This window comes from Pseudophryne corroboree, chromosome 7 (assembly GCF_028390025.1).
Source record: "Pseudophryne corroboree isolate aPseCor3 chromosome 7, aPseCor3.hap2, whole genome shotgun sequence".
NCBI lineage: Eukaryota > Metazoa > Chordata > Amphibia > Anura > Myobatrachidae > Pseudophryne > Pseudophryne corroboree.
In genome coordinates this window covers 100,765,582-100,785,285 of record NC_086450.1, presented here as the reverse complement: position 1 = coordinate 100,785,285, position 19,704 = coordinate 100,765,582, and the positions used below count along the sequence as shown (strand labels likewise).

The 19,704-nt window shown below is 47.0% G+C and overlaps 1 protein-coding gene and 1 pseudogene across 1 annotated transcript in view; both read right to left on the bottom strand.

The window, feature by feature from the left end:
• The window catches only part of TLK1 (tousled like kinase 1), a 706,650-nt gene that overhangs the window by 433,386 nt on the left and 253,560 nt on the right, over positions 1 to 19,704 (bottom strand). The gene's annotated exons all lie outside the window — the stretch shown is intronic.
• Positions 17,608 to 17,726, bottom strand: LOC134947216 (5S ribosomal RNA; annotated as a pseudogene).

Sequence of the window (19,704 nt, the reverse complement as noted above, 5' to 3'; positions counted from 1 at the left end):
GTTGAGTATCCTATTTCCGGAATGCTCGGGACCAGGAACTTTCCGGATGTGGTTTTTTTTTGGATAACAGAATACCTGTTATCCAGTTGGAGTCCCAGAGGATGCAGCGGGTCCAGAGCATTGGCGAGGGAGGGGGATGGGGGACACTTGTACATGGTTGCCCCTTTAAAAAGAAGTGGTTCGGCCGGCATCCTGCACGGCTGCCAAACTTGGACTTCATTAGATCTCGGCCACCATGTTGGATAAGTGTTAAATAGACGTTCCTGACCTAGGGCCTAATTCAGACCTGATCGCTGTGCTGCAAATTACACTGTCCTGCGATCAGATAGTCGCCACCCAGTGGGAGTTACATTTCGCCCTGTGCAAGTGTGCGATTGCATGTGTATGCTGTTCGAAAATTCCCCTCAGTCAGCAGACAGCTGCAAAACCGTTCGCTTAACACTCACCATCAAATGTTTTTCCCAATCTGTGCAGTGTGTGCAGTCTATGCATATCTCAATACTTACTCCTCCAGTGTGAAGTAATCAGGCAGATCGGGGCCGGAGCTGACGTCACACACCCTCCCTGAAACGCTTGGGGATGCCTGCATTTTTCCAGACACTCCCAGAAAACGGCCAGTTACACCCCACACACGTCCTTTTCCTGTCAATCACCTTGCGAATACCCGTGCGATCAAAATTTTCACACCATCCTGTCGCTGTTTGGTGATGCGCCTGCGCATTGCAGTGCATAGGCATTCACATTAGTTCGATAATCGCCCGCTGAGCTGGCACAGCAGTGATCAGGTGTGAATCGAGCCCCTAATTCAGTCATAAAATATAACAATTTCTGAGCGTTTTTTGTAAATAAATATTAGTCAGTTAAATATTGAAATCTGTGGTAAGTTCATCATAAAGTATAGCTTCATTTAATCATTCAATCAAACACAGTCCACATTATTGTAAAATACACAGCACAAAAACAGTAATAACAACTCAGCTTTCTATAATACACAAATAAAATATATTTGGTAGAAAAAAAAACTGTTTTGATTAATTTTTTACTGGTTTGCCAAAATACAGAAATCACAAGTGACAGCAGAATGGGGAAAACTACACAGCATTTATCTGGCGTGTCACTCTTTGGACTTGGCAACACTCACAATAGGGCACTGCAACCGATTGCATGCGTCACGTTGGACATTGTCTATCTCTGTGTACTCAGCATGTGTCTGACAAGACTCAGGAGAAAGCAATGCTAGGGCCGTAGACAACAACATTCACAGAGGTTGCATGTACTGGCGCTGTGTAGTCACATGTATCACGATTGCACTGTACTATAGGGGTGATTCTGATCGCTGCTGTGCATTTTCGCACAGTGGGCGATCAGGTCCTAACTGCGCATGCGTGTGCACCACAATGCGCACGCGCGTCAGGCAACAGCAAAGGGCATCGCCGGTCAGCAAATGCATGGTGCAAAAAATCCTATCGCACGGGCGTTCACAAGGTGATTGATAGGATAAGGCCAGTTGTGGGTGGAAACTGAGCATTTATTGGGAGTGTCTGGAAAAATGCAGGCGTGCCCAAGCATTTTCAGGGAGGGTGTCTGATGCTGTAACCCCGCCCTCGTTCCGCCTCCTCCCCTCCTCCTCCCCGCCCCGTTCCGCCTCCTCCCCGCCCCCTCCTCTCGACATTGCCCAGCCCAGCCCCTACACTGAGCCGTCCTGGCAGCTCTCTCCCGAGGAGAGCTGCCAGAAAGTAGGTAAGTATGCATAAAATGCGTATATACAGTAAGTATAGATTGTGCACTGCATGGTACTATCTCAGTACTACTATTCCTTTTATGGCTATAGTCTAAGTTTATATATAAGATGGTGCTTTAAAGCACCACACTCTTGAAAAGAAGTGATAATATGACTTCATATTTTATGACTGATTAATAGTTGGATTCACAGATGCTGCAAACAACTGCTGTGTATTTTCTCATAAAACATCTTAGTGTTTACTGCTTAATTATACTATCTTAACTTTCTAGTATTCTATAGTTAATTTTAATCATTATCAGTTTTAAGATCTCTTTGGTCATTTTGATTGTAATGGTCATAAAACCTCTTCAGTTTATTTTGAAAGACCAGTAATCATCATGTAGCATACTTGCCGATATTCTGGCTGCCCCATGCTGGGGGCAGCCAGGTCGGCACAGGGAGGGGCATGGCGGGGCTTGATGATGCTGCATGGGGGTGGATTGGGGGGCATGGCCAGGTGACCGCGCCTCCTGCAACTCAATGCTGAGATTACCGCCTTTGAGAGGCAGGGGGCGGGGCCATGTAAAAAAGCTTAAAGCATACCTCCCAACTGTCCCGATTTTCATTTCATTTTCAATGCACACAGCGTCTATTCAAAGGAGACAGAGGGGCTGGGGGCATGCCAGCAGCTCACATCGCTGGACATGCCCCCATATTGATGGAATATGGGGGCGTAGCTCGCGACCGCAGGTGCTCTGTGAAGCCACACTCCTTTCTATAGGCCACATCTCTTTTCAACCACGCCTCCTTTTGACCATGCTGCGGACAGGGTCCCGCTATTACATCTGTTTGTTGATGTTGGGAGGCATGTTAAAGACTGCCGCACTCCAGATGAAGATGCTGTATAATAAAATATTAAAACATCCGGTGTCCTGTCTTTATTTTCATATTTATTTTATAGTGGGACTATAGGTAACTTAATGCCCCATCTGCTGGTACTTGTGGTTCTCCAACTACCAGCATCTGGGAGAGGCTTGCTGGCACCTGTTCTAGGCCCTTTCGCTGGATGGATCTGGGGTCAGACCTGACGGCAGAATGCAGGACTTTGACCCAGGGAGCCTGTTCTGGGCCTTCCACTGGATAGATTTGGAAGAAAACTTCACAGAGTAGTAATACTGGGTCCCAGGATTCCCAGATGACATACTAGGGGGTAGGGGTCCCTGTCGGACCTCCCGTTGTTCTACGCTGGGCAGTCTTAGAATAGTAACATTGATAACAGAAGGAAAACTTTAAACCCATATCGCAATAGAAAAGTGATTATAAAACTGAACAGAAAGAAAAAACTGGGGATCAGGGCTACTGGCGACACCCCAAAAACAAAATGCATCAGGAAAAAATAGGATCTTTCTAAAATAACCACAGGGCTGGCTAAGTGGAAAGAGGCAACCCCTGATATTCCGTTACAAACCATAATTAAATCATGTGTAATATTGAATAAACAATTTGTTTCATCAACATATGCTGAAATGCAATACAAATTATAACACAGAGCTTATTACACCCCTAAACTTAAGGTGTGTACACACGGTGAGATCCTTGCTATGGGCCTAATTCTGAGTTGATCGCAGCAGCAAATTTGTTAGCAGTTGGGCAAAACCATGTGCACTGCAGGTGGGGCAGATGTAACATGTGCAGAGAGAGTTAGATTTGGGTGGGGTGTATTCAAACTGAAATTTAAATTGCAGTGTAAAAATAAAGCAGCCGTATTTACCCTGCACAGAAACAATATAACCCACCCAAATCTAAATCTCTCTGCAAATGTTATATCTGCCCCCCTGCAGTGCACATGGTTTTGCCCAATTGCTAACAAACTTCATGCTGCGATCAACTCAGAATTACCCCCTATATGTCCGATGTTGACTATGCGATTTCCCTTGAACTCCCCCATAGCTCAGATAGCACAGATAGTACAGATTTTGACTATCTGTACTTGAGATTTTGTCTATGTACGATTTTGACGGGATCCGGTCTCTAGGTCGACAGTAACTAGGTCGACCACTACTGGTCGACAGTAACTAGGTCGACAGGGTCTCTAGGTCAACATGTTCTAGGTCGATAGATCAGAAGGTCGACATGAGTTTTTCACAATTTTTTTCTTTATTTGACCTTTTTCATACTTAATGATCCACGCGGCCTAAAATTGGAAATAGTAACCTGTGCTGAGTGCAGCGGTAGTGGAGCGAGGCACCTTGCCCGAAGTTCGAGGGGACACGGTGCACTAATTGGGGTTCCAAGGTCACTGTACGGAGAAAACGACACAACCCCCCCATAAAACACTCATGTCGACTTTTTGATCTGTCGACCTAGAGACCTTGTCGACCTAGTTACTGTTGACCAATAGTGGTCGACCTAGTTACTGACGACCTTGTTACTATCGACCTTGCATACCACACCCGATTTTGACTAAGTGCCAATTTTGACTATACTTTGTACTAGATAGTACACTAGATAGTCAAGATTGACTTGCCTGCACAGTCTATCTAGCCTTATGGTGTGTACACACGGTGAGATATTTTCTTACGATTTTGACTATATAGTCAAAATCATACGAAAAGTTAGTGCAGATCGCAAGGTGAAAGTCACCTTGCGATCCTGATTTGATGCCGATGCGCGGCCCTGCGCGGTCAGCATTGCAAGGCTAGACAGACTGTGCAGGCAAGTCAATTTTGACTATCTCTATAGAAGAGATAGTCAAAATTGACACTTAGCCAAAATCGCACATAGTCAGTATCGCAAGCACACTCATTATGTGCTTGCGATGCCAACCTAGCCCCTGTTGCATAGTGAGATTCGGGCATAGCCCGAATCTAACAGTGTGTATGGGCCTTATGGCAGCTTGTGATACAGATTCGATCCCGATACGCGCTCCCGTGGGGTCGGTATCGTAAAGGCCCATACGCACGGTGAGATTCGGGCTATGTCCGATTCTCACTATGCGACAGGGGCTAGGTTGGCATCGCAAGCACATAATGAGTGTGCTTGCGATACTTTGTGTGATTTTGGCTAAGTGTCAATGTCTTGAGGAAGGCTCCGGTAGAGCCGAAATGTGTTGACATTGACTGGGCACTGTGACTCTTTTTTTGCTTTTAAGGATACAGAGATTAAGGTGCAACAGTAGGAAGGTGTCACAGACAAGGGGAGTGACTTGCCGCTCAAGGACTTCATAGGAAGGATCAGAAGGGTCTTCCCAAGAAACCTTGATGCGTTTGGACATTATCTGTTGAACTTGAGTTTGAGGCATGCCTCATTTTGTTTTTGTCGTCACTACACAAAGATACCTTTATAAGGGAGTTTCATATGTACTTATGTAAGTACGGTACGTCCCCTACATAAAAGAGGTTGATTACATTACTCTGCACGATATAAGGTTTGGACATACTACACCATTGGGGTCTCCATCCCTCTCTACCCCTCCTTGTTTCTCATGAGGAGAGACTAAAGAGGAAGAGGACACCCACCGCACACCTTGAAATTCGATAGAGACATCTTTGTGAATACCAGATTGTACATGACTTTTTAGGAAGGATCAGAAGGATCTTCCCAAAGAAATCTTGATGCGCTTGGTCAACATCTGTTGAACGTAAGCTTGAGGTACGCCTCATTCTGTTTTCGTCTACATTTCATAAAGATTCCTTTATAAGAGAGTTCCATACGTACTTATGTAAGTACGGTACATCTCCTACATAAAAAAGGTTGATTACATTACTCTGCATGATATAAGGTTTGAACATGCTACACTATTGGGGTTTCCATCCCTCTCTACCCCTCCCTGTTTTTTATGAGGAGCATAGGTGTGCGCAGGGGGGGTTCCTGGTGCGCACAGGCACCCCCTAATGTCTGGCACCACGATCTCACATGCCTGATGCAGCGATCGCCGAGCAGGCTGATTACTGTCCACTCTGCGCTGCACCCTGTCAGGACTGCATTACTGACTGGACGCCTGGGTTAATCAAGGGTACCACTGCCACCGGCTTTCAAATACCCAGCTCCACCACCATGTACAAAAACAGCATGCCCTCCCGTCACACCCACCACATACACACCTCTCTCCTTCTTTGCTATGCCAATGCCAGCCACTGATGAGGAGCAGCATGCAGCCAGCGTTCCTCTTAGGAAGACAAATTCAATACTGGCAGACGGCCGGCAGCAGCATTGACACGTCACTAGTTTTTCCAGCAGCAGCAGTACTAGTCTGCGACTGTCAGTGTCAGTGAATGACTGATTTGTAAGTAAGCTGCTGCAGCTTGCAGGTGAAAGAGAGGGGGAGCCAGACCAGGCTGAGGAGGAGCAGTGGAATTGCAGTTAATGCCATCAGGGGTGCTTGTTTGGTGCACACCAGGTCCACAACATCTGACAATGTATCTGCTTTATTAGGATTGGTACAAAGGTGTATATTTTATGCGTTGACCATCAATAGATAGTGCTAGACACGCACAAAAGGCGGTGCTAGACACACCCCTCCGATGGTGCACCCCCTAATAAAATGTGCTGCGCACGCCAGTGATGAGGAGAGATTAAAGAGGAAGAGGACTCCCATCGTACATCTTGAAATTCGATAAAGATACCTTTATGGATACCAGGCACACAATGTACATGTGAGTACGGTGTGTATTTCCAGCTATTGGTCTACATACACGACCCGTATTTGACATTGTTCACACTTTCCTGGAAGTACTCACAGAACAAACATTGGGACTATTGGGGGTAATTCCAAGTTGATCGCAGCAGGAATTTTGTTAGCAATTGGGCAAACCCATGTGCACTGCAGAGGAGGCAGATATAACATGTGCAGAGAGAGTTAGATTTTGGTGGGTTATTTTGTTTCTGCGCAGTGTAAATACTGGCTGCTTTATTTTTATACTGCAAATTAGATTGCAGATTGAACACACCCCACCCAAATCTAACTCTCTCTGCACATGGTATATCTGCCTCCCCTGCAGTGCACATGGTTTTGCCCAACTGCTAAAGGTACCGATATCCAGAAGGGTAGGGTAGGTAAGGTAGGGTACCGATATCCAGAAGGGACGGCCTCTGCACAATTGTCGGTCCAGGAGCCACCAGAGCAGCGACAGACGGACCTCCGGAGTCAAAGAGATCATGTGAGACCTGATCCGGTGAGGCAGGCCGTCCCTCTTGGCTAGAATCAGCTTCTGGAGGGGGAATTGAGCATACTCTACCATGTCGAATGCTGACACCATGAGGCCCAGCACCTGCAGTGCCGAAAGTATCGACACTTGCGGACGAGAAAGGAAGCAACGAATCCTGTCCTGAATCTTCAGGTCTTTCTCCTGAGACAAGAACAACCTCTGGTTGTGAGTGTCCAACAGTGCTCCCAGATGCACCATGCTCTGAGCAGGGACCAGGGAGGATTTCTTCCAGTTGATGAGCCACCCGTGGGCTTGTAGAAACCGGACCGTCATATCCAGATGACGCAGGAGAAGATCTGGGAAATTTGCCAGGATTAACAAGTCGTCCAGATACGGCAGTATCCTGACCCCTTGACGGCGGAGTACCACCGTCATCACCGCCATTACTTTGGTGAAGACTCGCGGAGCCGTTGTTAAACCAAAAGGCAACGCCCGAAACTGGTAATGGAGGTTGCCAATAGCGAACCTCAGGTATTGTTGATGTGACACTGCTATAGGAATATGCAGATAAGCATCCTGTATGTCCAGGGAGACCATGTAGTCCCCAGGTTCCAAGGCCAGAACTATATAGCGAAGGGTTTCCATACGGAACTTGGAAGCCTTCACAAACTTGTTCAGTGCCTTGAGGTTGAGAATTGGCCGGGAGGGCCCATTCGATTTCGGGACTAGAAACAGCGGAGAATAGTACCCCCGGCCCCTCTGAGCAAGAGGCATCTGTACTACGACTCCTGTATCCAGGAGGGTCTGTACCACCGAATGCAGAGTGTTTGCCTTTGTCTGGTCCGACGGGACGTCTGTCTGGCAAAATCAATGAGGGGGTCATTTTTTGAAGGCTATGGCGTAACCTCGAGTGACGACTTCTCGTACCCAGGCATCTGAAGTGGTCTTCAACCATTCCTGGGTATACCCTAGAAGCCGGCCCCCCACCCTGGGATCCCCCAGGGGGAGGCCCGCCCCGTCATGCGGCAGGCTTATCGGTCTTGGCTGCTGGCTGACGGGCAGCCCAGGCTCTTTTGGGCTTCGGCTTACCAGGTTTGGAAGTGCAGGCCTGCTTATGGTACGCCTGACCTTTTGCTTTACCTGAAGGACGAAAGTGGTCGAAAGTACGTGCCTTTGGCCTTCAACACAGAAGGAGCTGTATTAGGCAGACAGGCAGTTTTGGCAGTAGCCAAGTTAGCCACTATCTTATTTAAGTCCTCCCCAAACAAAATATCCCCCTTGAAAGGGAGTACCTCCAGGGTTTTTCTAGAGTCCAGATCCACAGACCAGGATCTCAGCCACAATATCCTGCGAGCCAGGACTGACGTAGTAGAGGCCTTGGCTGCTAGGATACCGGCATCAGAAGCCGCCTCTTTAATATAACGAGAAGCTGTGACAATATATGACAAGCATTGTCTAGTATGGTCAGAGGAGATTTCAGCTTCTAACTCCAAGGCCCATGCTTCAATAGCCTCTGCCGCCCATATAGCTGCAATAGTGGGCCTTTGTGCAGCACCCGTGAGGGTGTAAATCGCTTTTAGATAACCCTCGACACATTTATCCGTAGGCTCTTTTAGAGACGTGACGGTAGTGACAGGTAGAGCTGAGGAAACCACCATCCTAGCCACATGTGAGTCTACTGGAGGAGGCGTTTCCCAATTCTTAGACAGCTCTGGCGCGAGGGGATAGCGAGCCAGCATCTTCTTTTGAGGCACAAACTTCGTACCCGGGCTTTGCCAGGGTTCCTGACGTATATCCACTAGATGGTCAGAGTGAGGTTTAACTTGTTTAATCACCTTCTGACGCTTGAACCTATCTGGTTTCCTAGGAGGAACGGGATCATCCGTAATCTGCAGAATTAACTTAATAGCCTCCAAAAGATCAGGAACATCCACATGTGAACTACCCTCCCCATCAGCCGAATCTGAGTCAGAACCTGTGGGGTCAGTGTATGTGCTGTCTTCATCAGACGAGGTGTCAGTGACAGCAGTGGATTGTGAGGAGACGAGCGCTCGCTTAGAGGACCTCTTGGACTTAGGCGAGCGATGGTCAGACTTTTTAGTAGTCAGGTACTGGTTCAACTTCTTTAATTGAGCAGATAAATCGTCCGCCCACGGCGGGTTAGCTGAAGGGACCACATACGGTTGTACCGGCATTGGGGGTCTCATAGGGGTGTTAGTTTTTGAACTAGCGTATACAGAAGCGTGGAAAAAGCGGCCCACGGAGGGTCAGTATGTGCCTCCGCTGCCACAGTCCCACTGGGGGGCAAGATGCCCCCAGAACCAGAGCCCACAGCTGCTATATTCTCCCCATATGTGCCTGTGGCTTCAGCAACACCAGCAGTGTGTTCCACCCCAGAACCGTTACCCTCAGAAGCAGACATGATATAACTCGCAGTATGAGGTAACACAGTACAATTATCAGCAGCACTATATCCCTAAACCCAAACCCCTGCGCAGTGTAGTCAGCACCAGCAGAGATAAAGGAGAGATATGGTGACTAAATCACAGAGAAAAATACGTAATACAGTATATCTTTGTGAAAATCCTATATTAAATAACACCTGATGCACCAAGCCCCCTCAAGTTATAGAATATAGGGATAGCAAGTTGAGTGAAAGACACGAGATGGACACCACTCAGCTATCAATGCACACACAAATAGTCACAGTTTGTACAATGCAGAGGTTATTACAGACAATAATACTGCACTGGACTAGTTTACACAGCTATATAGTCAATAGATATAACACTACACAGTCAGAAACTGGATGTATATCACAGGGTAATTGTACTATAAACCCCTGACTAAATGCACTCTTTCTTACTAACACTGACTAAAAAGGCAGGTAGAATACTTAAGTGTCATGTAAAGGCACAGCGCTGACAACCAGGCGGCTTTACATAGGAGGATTTGCCCAAGCAGTCCCAGGAACAGTGAGCTGAGGAGTAATGGCGCCGTAAACACTGACAGGGAGTGAGGAAATTACAGAGATGCAGCTCCAGGGCGGGAACACTTGCTGGAAATGGCGCCCTGGGGCTGGGGGAGGGGCTTCAGGTCTAAGCCTTATCCCCCTTGCTGGCAAAACCACCGGGTACTGTGGGCGATATTAAAATCGGTTTTAAGAGAAAACCTGACCTGCGCCCATGCACTGGTGATCTAGTGGGATCGCCTGTATCCACAGTGTCCACCGCCAGCGCGCACGGCCCGCCTCCCACTGACCGCGCCGGATCGCGATAAAGACCGGGTCCCGCGAGCGGGACCCACTTACCACCTCCCGAAGCACAGCCACGCGATCCTGGAGAGCCCCAGCCGTGTGTGTCTAACATGAAGAAAACCGGAGCCTCCACTGTAGGTACCCGGCAACCAGGGCTCGGTAGTGTACAGTGCCGCTGGGGAGAGCTGGAGCTGCAGCAGTGAATGTCACAACACATTTACCACCGCTGCTGCCCTTGAAGTCTTCACTTTTTACCTCATAAAAAGCTTTTCTCAGGGCTGCTTGGAGCAGCCCCTCTGTTAAGTGCCTGCTTACTGCAGCACCAACTGACAAACTGAGCTCCTGTGCTGGGAGGCGGGGTGATATAGGAGGCGGCACTGTGCATTCTGGGAACAGTCAAAGCTTTGAGCCTGTTGGTGCCTCGGATCAAGAACGTACTCTACACCCCATTGTCCAGACTTGTGGAGCCCAGTGTACCCCGCAGCAGAAATCCTATTTTCTCATACGTCCTAGAGGATGCTGGGGATGCTTCAAGAACCATGGGGTTTATACCAAAGCTCTAGAACGGGCAGGAGAGTACAGATGACTCTGCAGCACCGATTGACCAAACAAGAGGTCCTCCTCAGCCAGGGTATCAAACTTGTAAAACTTCGCAAAGGTGTTTGATCCCGACCAAGTAGCAGCTCGGCAAAGTTGTAACGCCGAGAGTCCTCGGGCAGCCACCCAGGATGAGCCCACCTTTCTGGTAGAATGGGCTTTCACCGATTTCGGTAATGGCAATCCTGCCGTAGAATGAACCTGCTGAATCGTATTACAGATCCAGCGCGCAATAGTCTGCTTGGAAGCAGGAGCCCCAATCTTATTAGGAGCACAGAGGACAAACAGAGACTCTGTTTTACTAATCTGCGCCGTTCTGGCGACATAGATTTTCAAAGCTCTAACCACATGGAGAGATTTCGATTCCGCCAAGGCGTCAGTAGCCACTGGCACCACAATAGGCTGGTTTACGTGAAATAATGAAACCACTTTTAGCAGAAATTGTTGACGAGTTCTCAACTCCGCTCTATCAGCATGGAAAATCAAATAGGGGCTTTTGTGAGACAAAGCCGCCAACTCAGACACTCGCCTTGCGGACGCCAAGGCCAACAACATGACCACTTTCCAAGTAAGGAATTTTAACTCAACCTTGCGCAAAGGTTCAAACCAATGCGATTGCAAGAATTGCAACACCACATTAAGATCCCACGGTATCACAGGAGGCACAAATGGAGGTTGGATGTGCAGCACGCCTTTTACGAAGGTCTGAACTTCTGGAAGAGAAGCCAATTCTTTCTGAAAAAAGATCGACAAGGCCGAAATCTGTACTTTAATAGAGCCTAACTTTAGGCCCGCATCCACACCTGCTTGTAGGAAATGGAGCAAACGCCCCAGGTGAAATTCTTCCGTAGGAGCCTTCTTGGATTCACACCAAGACACATAATTTCTCCAAATACGGTGGTAATGCTTTGCCGTTACTTCTTTTCTAGCCTGAAGAAGTATGGGAATGACTTCACTGGGAATACCCTTTCGGGCTAGGATTTGGCGTTCAACCGCCACGCCGTCAAACGCAGCCGCGGTAAGTCCTGATACACACACGGCCCCTGTTGTAACAGGTCCTCCCGAAGAGGAAGAGGCCAGGGATCTTCTATGAGCAACTCCTAAAGATCTGGATACCAGGCCCTTTTTGGCCAATCCGAAACAATGAGGATCGTCAGAACCCTTGTTCTTCTTATAATTTTTATCACCTTTGGAATGAGTGGAAGTGGAGGGAACACATATACCGACGGAAATACCCACGGTGTCACTAGGGCGTCCACCGCTATCGCTTGAGGGTCCCTTGACCTGGAACAATATCTCTGAAGTTTCTTGTTGAGGCGGGACGCCATCATGTCTACTTGAGGAACTCCCCAACGACTTGTCACTTCTGCAAAGACCTCTTGATGAAGACCCCACTCTCCTGGATGGAGATCGTGTCTGCTGAGGAAGTCTGCTTCCCAGTTGTCCACTCCTGGAATGAAGACTGCTGACAGAGCGCTGGCATGTCTTTCTGCCCAGCGAAGAATCTTCATGGCCTTGGCCATCGCCGCTCTGCTCTTTGTTCCGGCCTGGTGGTTTATGTACGCCACCGCTGTCACGTTGTCTGACTGAATCAAGACAGGCAGACCTCGAAGAAGATGTTCTGCTTGCAGTATGCCATTGTAAATGGCCCTTAATTCCAGAATGTTTATGTGTAGACAAGCCTCCTGGCTTGACCACTTTCCCTGAAAGTTTCTTCCCTGTGTGACTGCTCCCCAGCCTTGGAGGCTTGCATCTGTGGTCACCAGGATCCAATCCTGAATCCGAACCTGTGTCCCTCCGGAAGGTGAGAACTGTGCAGCCACCACAGAAGGGGGATACTGTTCCTGGGAGATAGAATTATTTTCCGGTGCATGTCCAGGTGACACCCGGACCACTGGTCCAACAGGTTCCACTGAAACACCCTGGCATGGAACCTGCCATACGGAATGGCCTCGTAGGCCGCCACCATCTTCCCCAGCAACCAAGTGCATTGAAGAACTGACACCTTTGCTGGTTTCAGAATCTGTTTTACCATGTTCTGTATTTCCAGAGCTTTTTCCACTGGAAGAAAAACTCTCTGCAATTCTGTATCCAGAATCATACCCAGGAACGACAGCCGTGTCGTCAGATCCAACTGTGATTTTGGCAAATTTAGGAGCCAACCATGTTGTTGCAGAATCGTCAGTGAAAGGGCAACATTCCTCAGCAATTGCTCCTTGGACCTCACCTTTATGAGGAGATCGTCCAAGTATGGGATAATTGTGATTCCCTGCTTGCGCAGGAGAACCATCATTTCCGCCATTACTTTGGTAAAAATCCTCGGAGCCGTGGACAGACCAAACGGCAACGTCTGAAATTGGTAATGACAATCCTGCACAGCAAATCTCAGGTAAGCCTGATGTGGAGGATATATGGGGACATGCAAGTAGGCATCTTTTATGTCGACCGACGCCATAAAATCCCCCTCTTCCAGACTGGAGATCACTGCTCGAAGAGATTCCATCTTGAATTAGAATTTTTTAGAAAGAAATTGAGGGATTTTAGGTTCAGAATTGGCCTAACTGCGCCATCCGGCTGCGGGACCACGAACAGGCTCGAATAAAAGCCTTCCCCCTGTTGTGACGGGGGCACTGTGACAATTACTTGATTTTGACACAACTTTAGTATCGCAGCGCTTACTATCTCTCTCTCTAGAAGAGAAGCTGGCATGGCCGATTTGAAAAATCGGTGAGGGGGCACGTCTTGAAACTCGAACCTGTATCCTTGGGTTACTATTTCTACTATCCAAGGATCCAGGTCCGAGTGCACCCAAACCTGACTGAAGAGTTTTGAGATGTGCCCCCACCGGTGCGGACTCCCACAGAGGAGCCCCAGCGTCATGCGGTGGATTTGGTAGAAGCCGGAGAGGACTTCTGCTCTTGGGAACTTGCCACAGCCTATGACCTTTTTCCCCTTCCTCTCCCCCTCGCAGCAAGGAAGGAGGACCCACGTCCTTTAATTTATTGGGCCGAAAGGACTGCATCTGATAGTGAGGTGATTTCTTCTGCTGTGCAGGAACATAAGGTAAAAATGAAGACTTACCCGCGGTAGCCGTAGACACCAGGTCAGTGAGGCCGTCACCAAACAAGACCCTACCGTTAAACGGTAGAGACTCCATCGCCTTCTTAGAGTCAGCGTCAGCATTCCATTGATGAATCCACAATGCTCTCCTTGCTGATACTGCCATGGCATTGGCCCTTGATACCAAAAGGCCGATATCCCTTACAGCTTCTTTTAAATATGCTGCAGCGTCCCTGGTGTGACCCAGAGTCAAAAGCACACTATCCCTGTCTAGGGTATCTACCTCAGATGACAAGTTATCTGCCCACTTTTCAATAGCGCTACTCACCCATGCCGAAGCAACGGCAGGCCTGAGTAGCGACATAAATGGATTTTAGGGTATTTTCCTGCTTACGATTCGCAGGATCCTTTAGGGCTGCCGTGTCAGGGGACGGAAGCGCCACCTTTTTGGATAGACGCGATAAAGCTTTGTCTACCGTGGGGATTGACTCCCACCTTTCCCTGTCCCCAGAGGGGAATGGATATGCCACTGGAACTCTTTTGGGAACCTGTATCTTCTTATCAGGATTTTCCCAAGCCTTTTCAAAAAGTGCGTTCAGTTCATGAGAGGGAGGGAACGTTACCTCAGGTTTCTTTCCTTTAAACATACAGACCCTCGTATCAGGAACCGCAGGGTCCGTGATATGTAATATGTCTTTTATCGCCACAATTATGTACTGACTACTCTTAGCCAGTTCTGGATGTAATCTGGCATCACTATAGTCGACACTGGAATCAGAGTCCGTGTCGGTATCTGTATCTGCTATCTGGCTAAATGCACGTTTCTGTGACCCCGAAGGTGTCTGGGCTTGTGACAAAGCATCCTCCATGGATTTCATCCATGTCTGGTTCTTAGACTCAGATTTATCAAATCTCTTATTCAACCTAGTCACATTTGCGTTTAAAACACTTAGCATATTCACCCAATCATCCGTCGGCGGTGCCGACACGGTCACTCTCACAGTATTTTCTGTCCCCACTCCAGCCTCTTCCTGGGAAGAGCATTCAGCCTCAGGCACTTCGACACACACGTACCGACACCCACAACCACACTGGGGCTACAGGAGACAGACCCACAATAAAGCCTGTAAGAGAGACACAGAGGGAGTTCTGCCAGCTCACACCCAGCGCCTATCCCGGTACTGAAGCAAGTAAAAAGACTGGCCAGACCTGTTAGCGCTTTCTATATATATAATTTAGCACAAATTCACTCCCCCCCCCCCCCCGTTTTGCACCCTGTTACTTGTACAGCAGTGTGGAGGTCAGGGCCAGCGTCTCTGCAGCTTCTGTGAAGAGAAAATGGCGCTGATCAGAGCTGTGTGGGCTAAGCCCTGCCCGCTACATGGCGCACTTCAGTCCCGCTTAAATTTATCTTTATACTGGCGGGGGTCCCTTAACTAGTGCCTAGGCACTGTTATCACTTATGCCAGTGGCGTTTGTGGTGTTCATGCTGCCCAGGGCGCCACCCCTGCGCCCTGCACTCTGAAGTGCCGAGTTATTTGTGGGAGCATGGCGCAGCAGCGTGGCCACTGTGCGGTACCTCAAACGCCGTCTTCTGCCGTCACTGAAGTCTTCTGATCTCATACTCACCCGGCTTCTGTCTTCTGGCTCTGTGAGGGGGGTGACGACGCGGCCCCAGGAACAAGCAGCTAGGCGTACCAAGTGATCGAACCCTCTGGAGAATATGGTGTCCAATAGCCTAAGAAGCAGAGCCCTTGAACTCAGAAGAAGTAGGTCTGCTTCTCTCCCCTCACTCCCACGATGCAGGGATCCTGTAGCCAGCAGGTCTCCCTGAAAATAATAAACCTAATAAAAATATTTTTCTGAGAAACTCTGGAGAGCTCCTCAGTGTGCAACCAGTCTCACTGGGCACAGAATCTAACTGGAGTCTGGAGGAGGGGCATAGAGGGAGAAGCCAGTTCACACCCATTCAAAGTCTTATAGTGTGCCCATGTCTCCTGCGGATCCCGTCTATACCCCATGGTTCTTGAAGCATCCCCAGCATCCTCTAGGACATATGAGAAATCTTATGAAAAGTTAGTGCATATCTCAAGGTGTTAGGCAGCTTGCGATACAGATTCGATCCCGATGCACGCTCCCATGGGGTCGGTATTGTAAGTCTAGATAGACTGTGCAGGCAAGTCAATCTTGACTATCTAGTGTACTATCTAGTACAAAGTATAGTCAAAATTGGCTCTTAGTCAAAATCGTACATAGACAAAATCTCAAGCAAAGATAGTCAAAATCTGTACAATCTGTGCTATCTGGGCTCTGGGTGAGTTCAAGGGAAATCGCATATTCAAAATCGGACATAACAGGTATCTCACCGTGTGTACACACCTTAACTTTCTTACGATTTTGACTATATAGTCAAAATTGTAAGAAAATTTCTTTCTTTTCATTCTCTTTCTTTTCTTTCTTTTCATAAGATTTTGACTATATAGTCAAAATCTTACAGATTTATCTCACCGCGTGTACACACCTTTAGATATATCATGGGAGCCTCAGACAATTCAAATTTCTTCAGATATTCCCAACCTGATGATGATATTGATCATTGTATGTGGTCCTGTGATGTGTTTCGAACATTTTGGTTAGAAGTCCAATCTTATATTAACAACATATTACATATCCCCTTTAAGATCTCTAAGCCATGGGCCCTATAGAATATCATAACCCCTCGGACTCCTCTAGACCCTCTGTAGGAACTAGCTTATTGTTAGTACGCATAGCTGCTGCAGCCAAAAAGACTATCTTATTCAGATGGATTTATATGGATCCTATTTCTTTTACCCTAATGTTGCCCCGTGTTACATATATGTTAGAAATGGATTGGATAGAATGCTCTCTTGTTGCTGAATTCAGAGCAACTAAATTCTTTGATATCTGGCTACCTTATTTCATTAATTTACCTGGGATAACCAAAGAACATATTTGAAAAGTACATGGACTATGGGGGAGAGAGAGAAGGCTCTTGTGTGGGCACACTCTTAAACAGTGAAGGAAAAGTTCCTACAATGTGTGCAGAAAGATATTTTAAAACATGATTTTTATTAGTAAATTAGTTAAAACACAGTTACCCACACATGTGATCCAAAGTATTAAAGAAAATTACAGACAATGGCCCTCATTCCAAGTTGTTCGCACTCCCGCGTTTTTCCCAGAAACGGTAGCGTTTTTTCAAACACTCCCATAAAACGGCCTGTTTCCGCCCAGAAACACCCACTTCCTGTCAATCACATTACGATCACCAGAACGAAGAAAAAAACCTTGTAATGCCGTGAGTAAAATACCTAACTGCATAGCAAATTTACTTGGCGCAGTCGCAGTGCAAACATTGCGCATGCGCAATTAGCGGAAAATCGCTGCGATGCGAAGAAAATTACAGAGCGAACAACTCGGAATGACCACCAATGTGTAGAGAAAATGTTAAAATGTTCTGGTCATTCTTTCACGAAAAGTGATTAGAAAGGTTATAGACACTTGGTCGCCTTACAACCATTTCCCCCTGACCAGTACAGAAAATCTGTATTGATGGGACCAAGGAGTGGTCATGTAATAGTGATAAGTATGTCCCAATGAGACCACTTAAAATAGGTCAATACTAAACACTTTGCTGGCCACCAGTAATAAGAGTGGACACTTGAGTGATGACTGATAATGGGTATATTGATATAGACTGGGCGTTATTCTGCAGTATAAGAACGTTAAGTAGAAGAGAAAAGAAAAAATCAGTGGTGATACTGCTGTTGGCGTCACATACACATAGGAGGAAATTAATTCCTACTCTACAACACTGAGTATTCACAGGAAGTCTCCTCTCCAGGTACTAACCCAGCCCGACGCTGTTTGGCTACCAAGATCGGACGAGATCGGGCATTGGCAGCGTGGTATGATAGTAGAGGAGATATGTGATCTGTATACCAATGAGAGTGCACCTATGTAGGAAATTGGTAAAGAATAAAGATGTTCTAATAGAGAGAGAAGAAAAAAATATATAGGGATAGGTCAAAGTATGTGGATCTGCTTTCTGCGTTAGGCACGGCGCAGCAAACCCCACGTCCATGGTGTTGTGTGCCCAGGATCGCAGATGAGAGTCCACTGAAAAATAGTAAGCAGGGAAAAACAAGAAGACAGAAAATACTGATAACTTCTTATTGTATGAAAAAAATAATACAATGAAAATGCTGCATTGAACGTCCAGGTGCTAATTTTTAGCACAAAGAGAATTGGATATTAAGAACCCGGTCCTCACAGAAAAAATCATTTTGTATGATTAGTGCAATACTAAGTATTATCCAGGGTGAGCTAGAACCACATGCAAGTTGTAGAACTAAGCACAGTGTTATTGTCAATTTCTGAGGTATTGCCAAGAATCACACCTATATTAGATAGAGCAGTATATCAATATACTGGTCTCTGTTTATGATTAAGCAAGCTACCTATAATTCAGACAGTTTCAGCATAAAGCTATCGGCCCAGATGCATGTATATAGAACATACAAGTATATATGCATAAATACATAAGTATGCAGAGATAGTGAATTGCTATCAATGAGATACGTTTACCGGACAGATGCAAGCTTACGCTGCTTCAAAATGAGAGATCAGGAAACTAATGTGTGTCAGAGCATCATGAAGCTGGTGCCAACAATCCCTCCATGGCAGGTCCCTCCGTGGAAGACGCGTTTCACCCATCCGGGCTTGTTCACTTCCGTAAGCTTCCCAAAATAAAAAGGGTTATAATTGTCCAAATTAGTTTTTTTCACTTATGACTTTATTGACTCTGACCAGTGCCCGATCGCCCTTTGCCTTATCATATTTGAAAAGTAGTCAATCTGACTACATAGTACAGTCTGAAGGTATTGTAAACAGGCAGCCCACCTTTTTAACAAAAACCTTTACACAATCTAATTTCGCAACAGCTGGATATTTATTAGGTATTGACACCCTTTTTTTTTTTTAACGGCCCATGTATTCAAATGTATAGCATATTACATATGAGAAATGTAACATCAATATATGTACCTCACTTTGGGGGTAATTCAGACTTGATCGTAGCAGCAAATTTGTTAGCAGTTGGGCAAAACCATGTGCACTGCAGGGGGGTGGGGCAGATATAACATGTGCAGAGAGAGTTAGAATTGGGTGGGGTGTGTTCTAACTGAAATCTAAATTGCAGTGTAAAAATAAAGCAGCCAGTATTTACCCTGCACAGAAACAATATAACCCACCCAAATCTAACTCTCTTTACAAATGTTATATCTGACCCCCCCTGCAGAGCACATGGGGCCTAATTCAGACCTGGTCGCATGCAGGCTATTTTTTGCACTGCTGCGACCAGGTAATCGCCGCCTACAGGGGAGGGGTTAATCGCTGTGCAGGGGTGCGATTGGCTGTGCAGTCAGCTGCACAAACAAAAGTTTGTGCAGTTTCTGCACAGCCCAGGACTTCCTCAGCCGCTGCGATGATCCTGGAAGAAGCTGACGTCAGGAACCCTCCCTGGAAACAGCCGGGCACGCCTGCAATTTCTTGTACACTCCCTGAAAACGGTGGGTTGACACCCCCGGACGGCCTCTTCCTGTCAATCTTGCGTTCACCGCTGTGAACACTTTCTTTGTTAATTCCCTCGCTCTGTGGCGACGGCCGTCGCCGGCGACCGACGCACCTGCGCTGTTCTGACTCAATTGCACGGCTGCGAAAAAAGGCGCTGCTAACAAATTTGCTGCTACGATCAGGTTTTCAATTACCCCCTTTGTTGTCATTTGTACATATCGCATATGTATGTTATTTATATTTTTATCAAGGAAAACAATCTAAAAAAAAACATACCCAACACTGGGCAGCCACCTCATGCATGCTACTAAGCTAGTAATTATTTT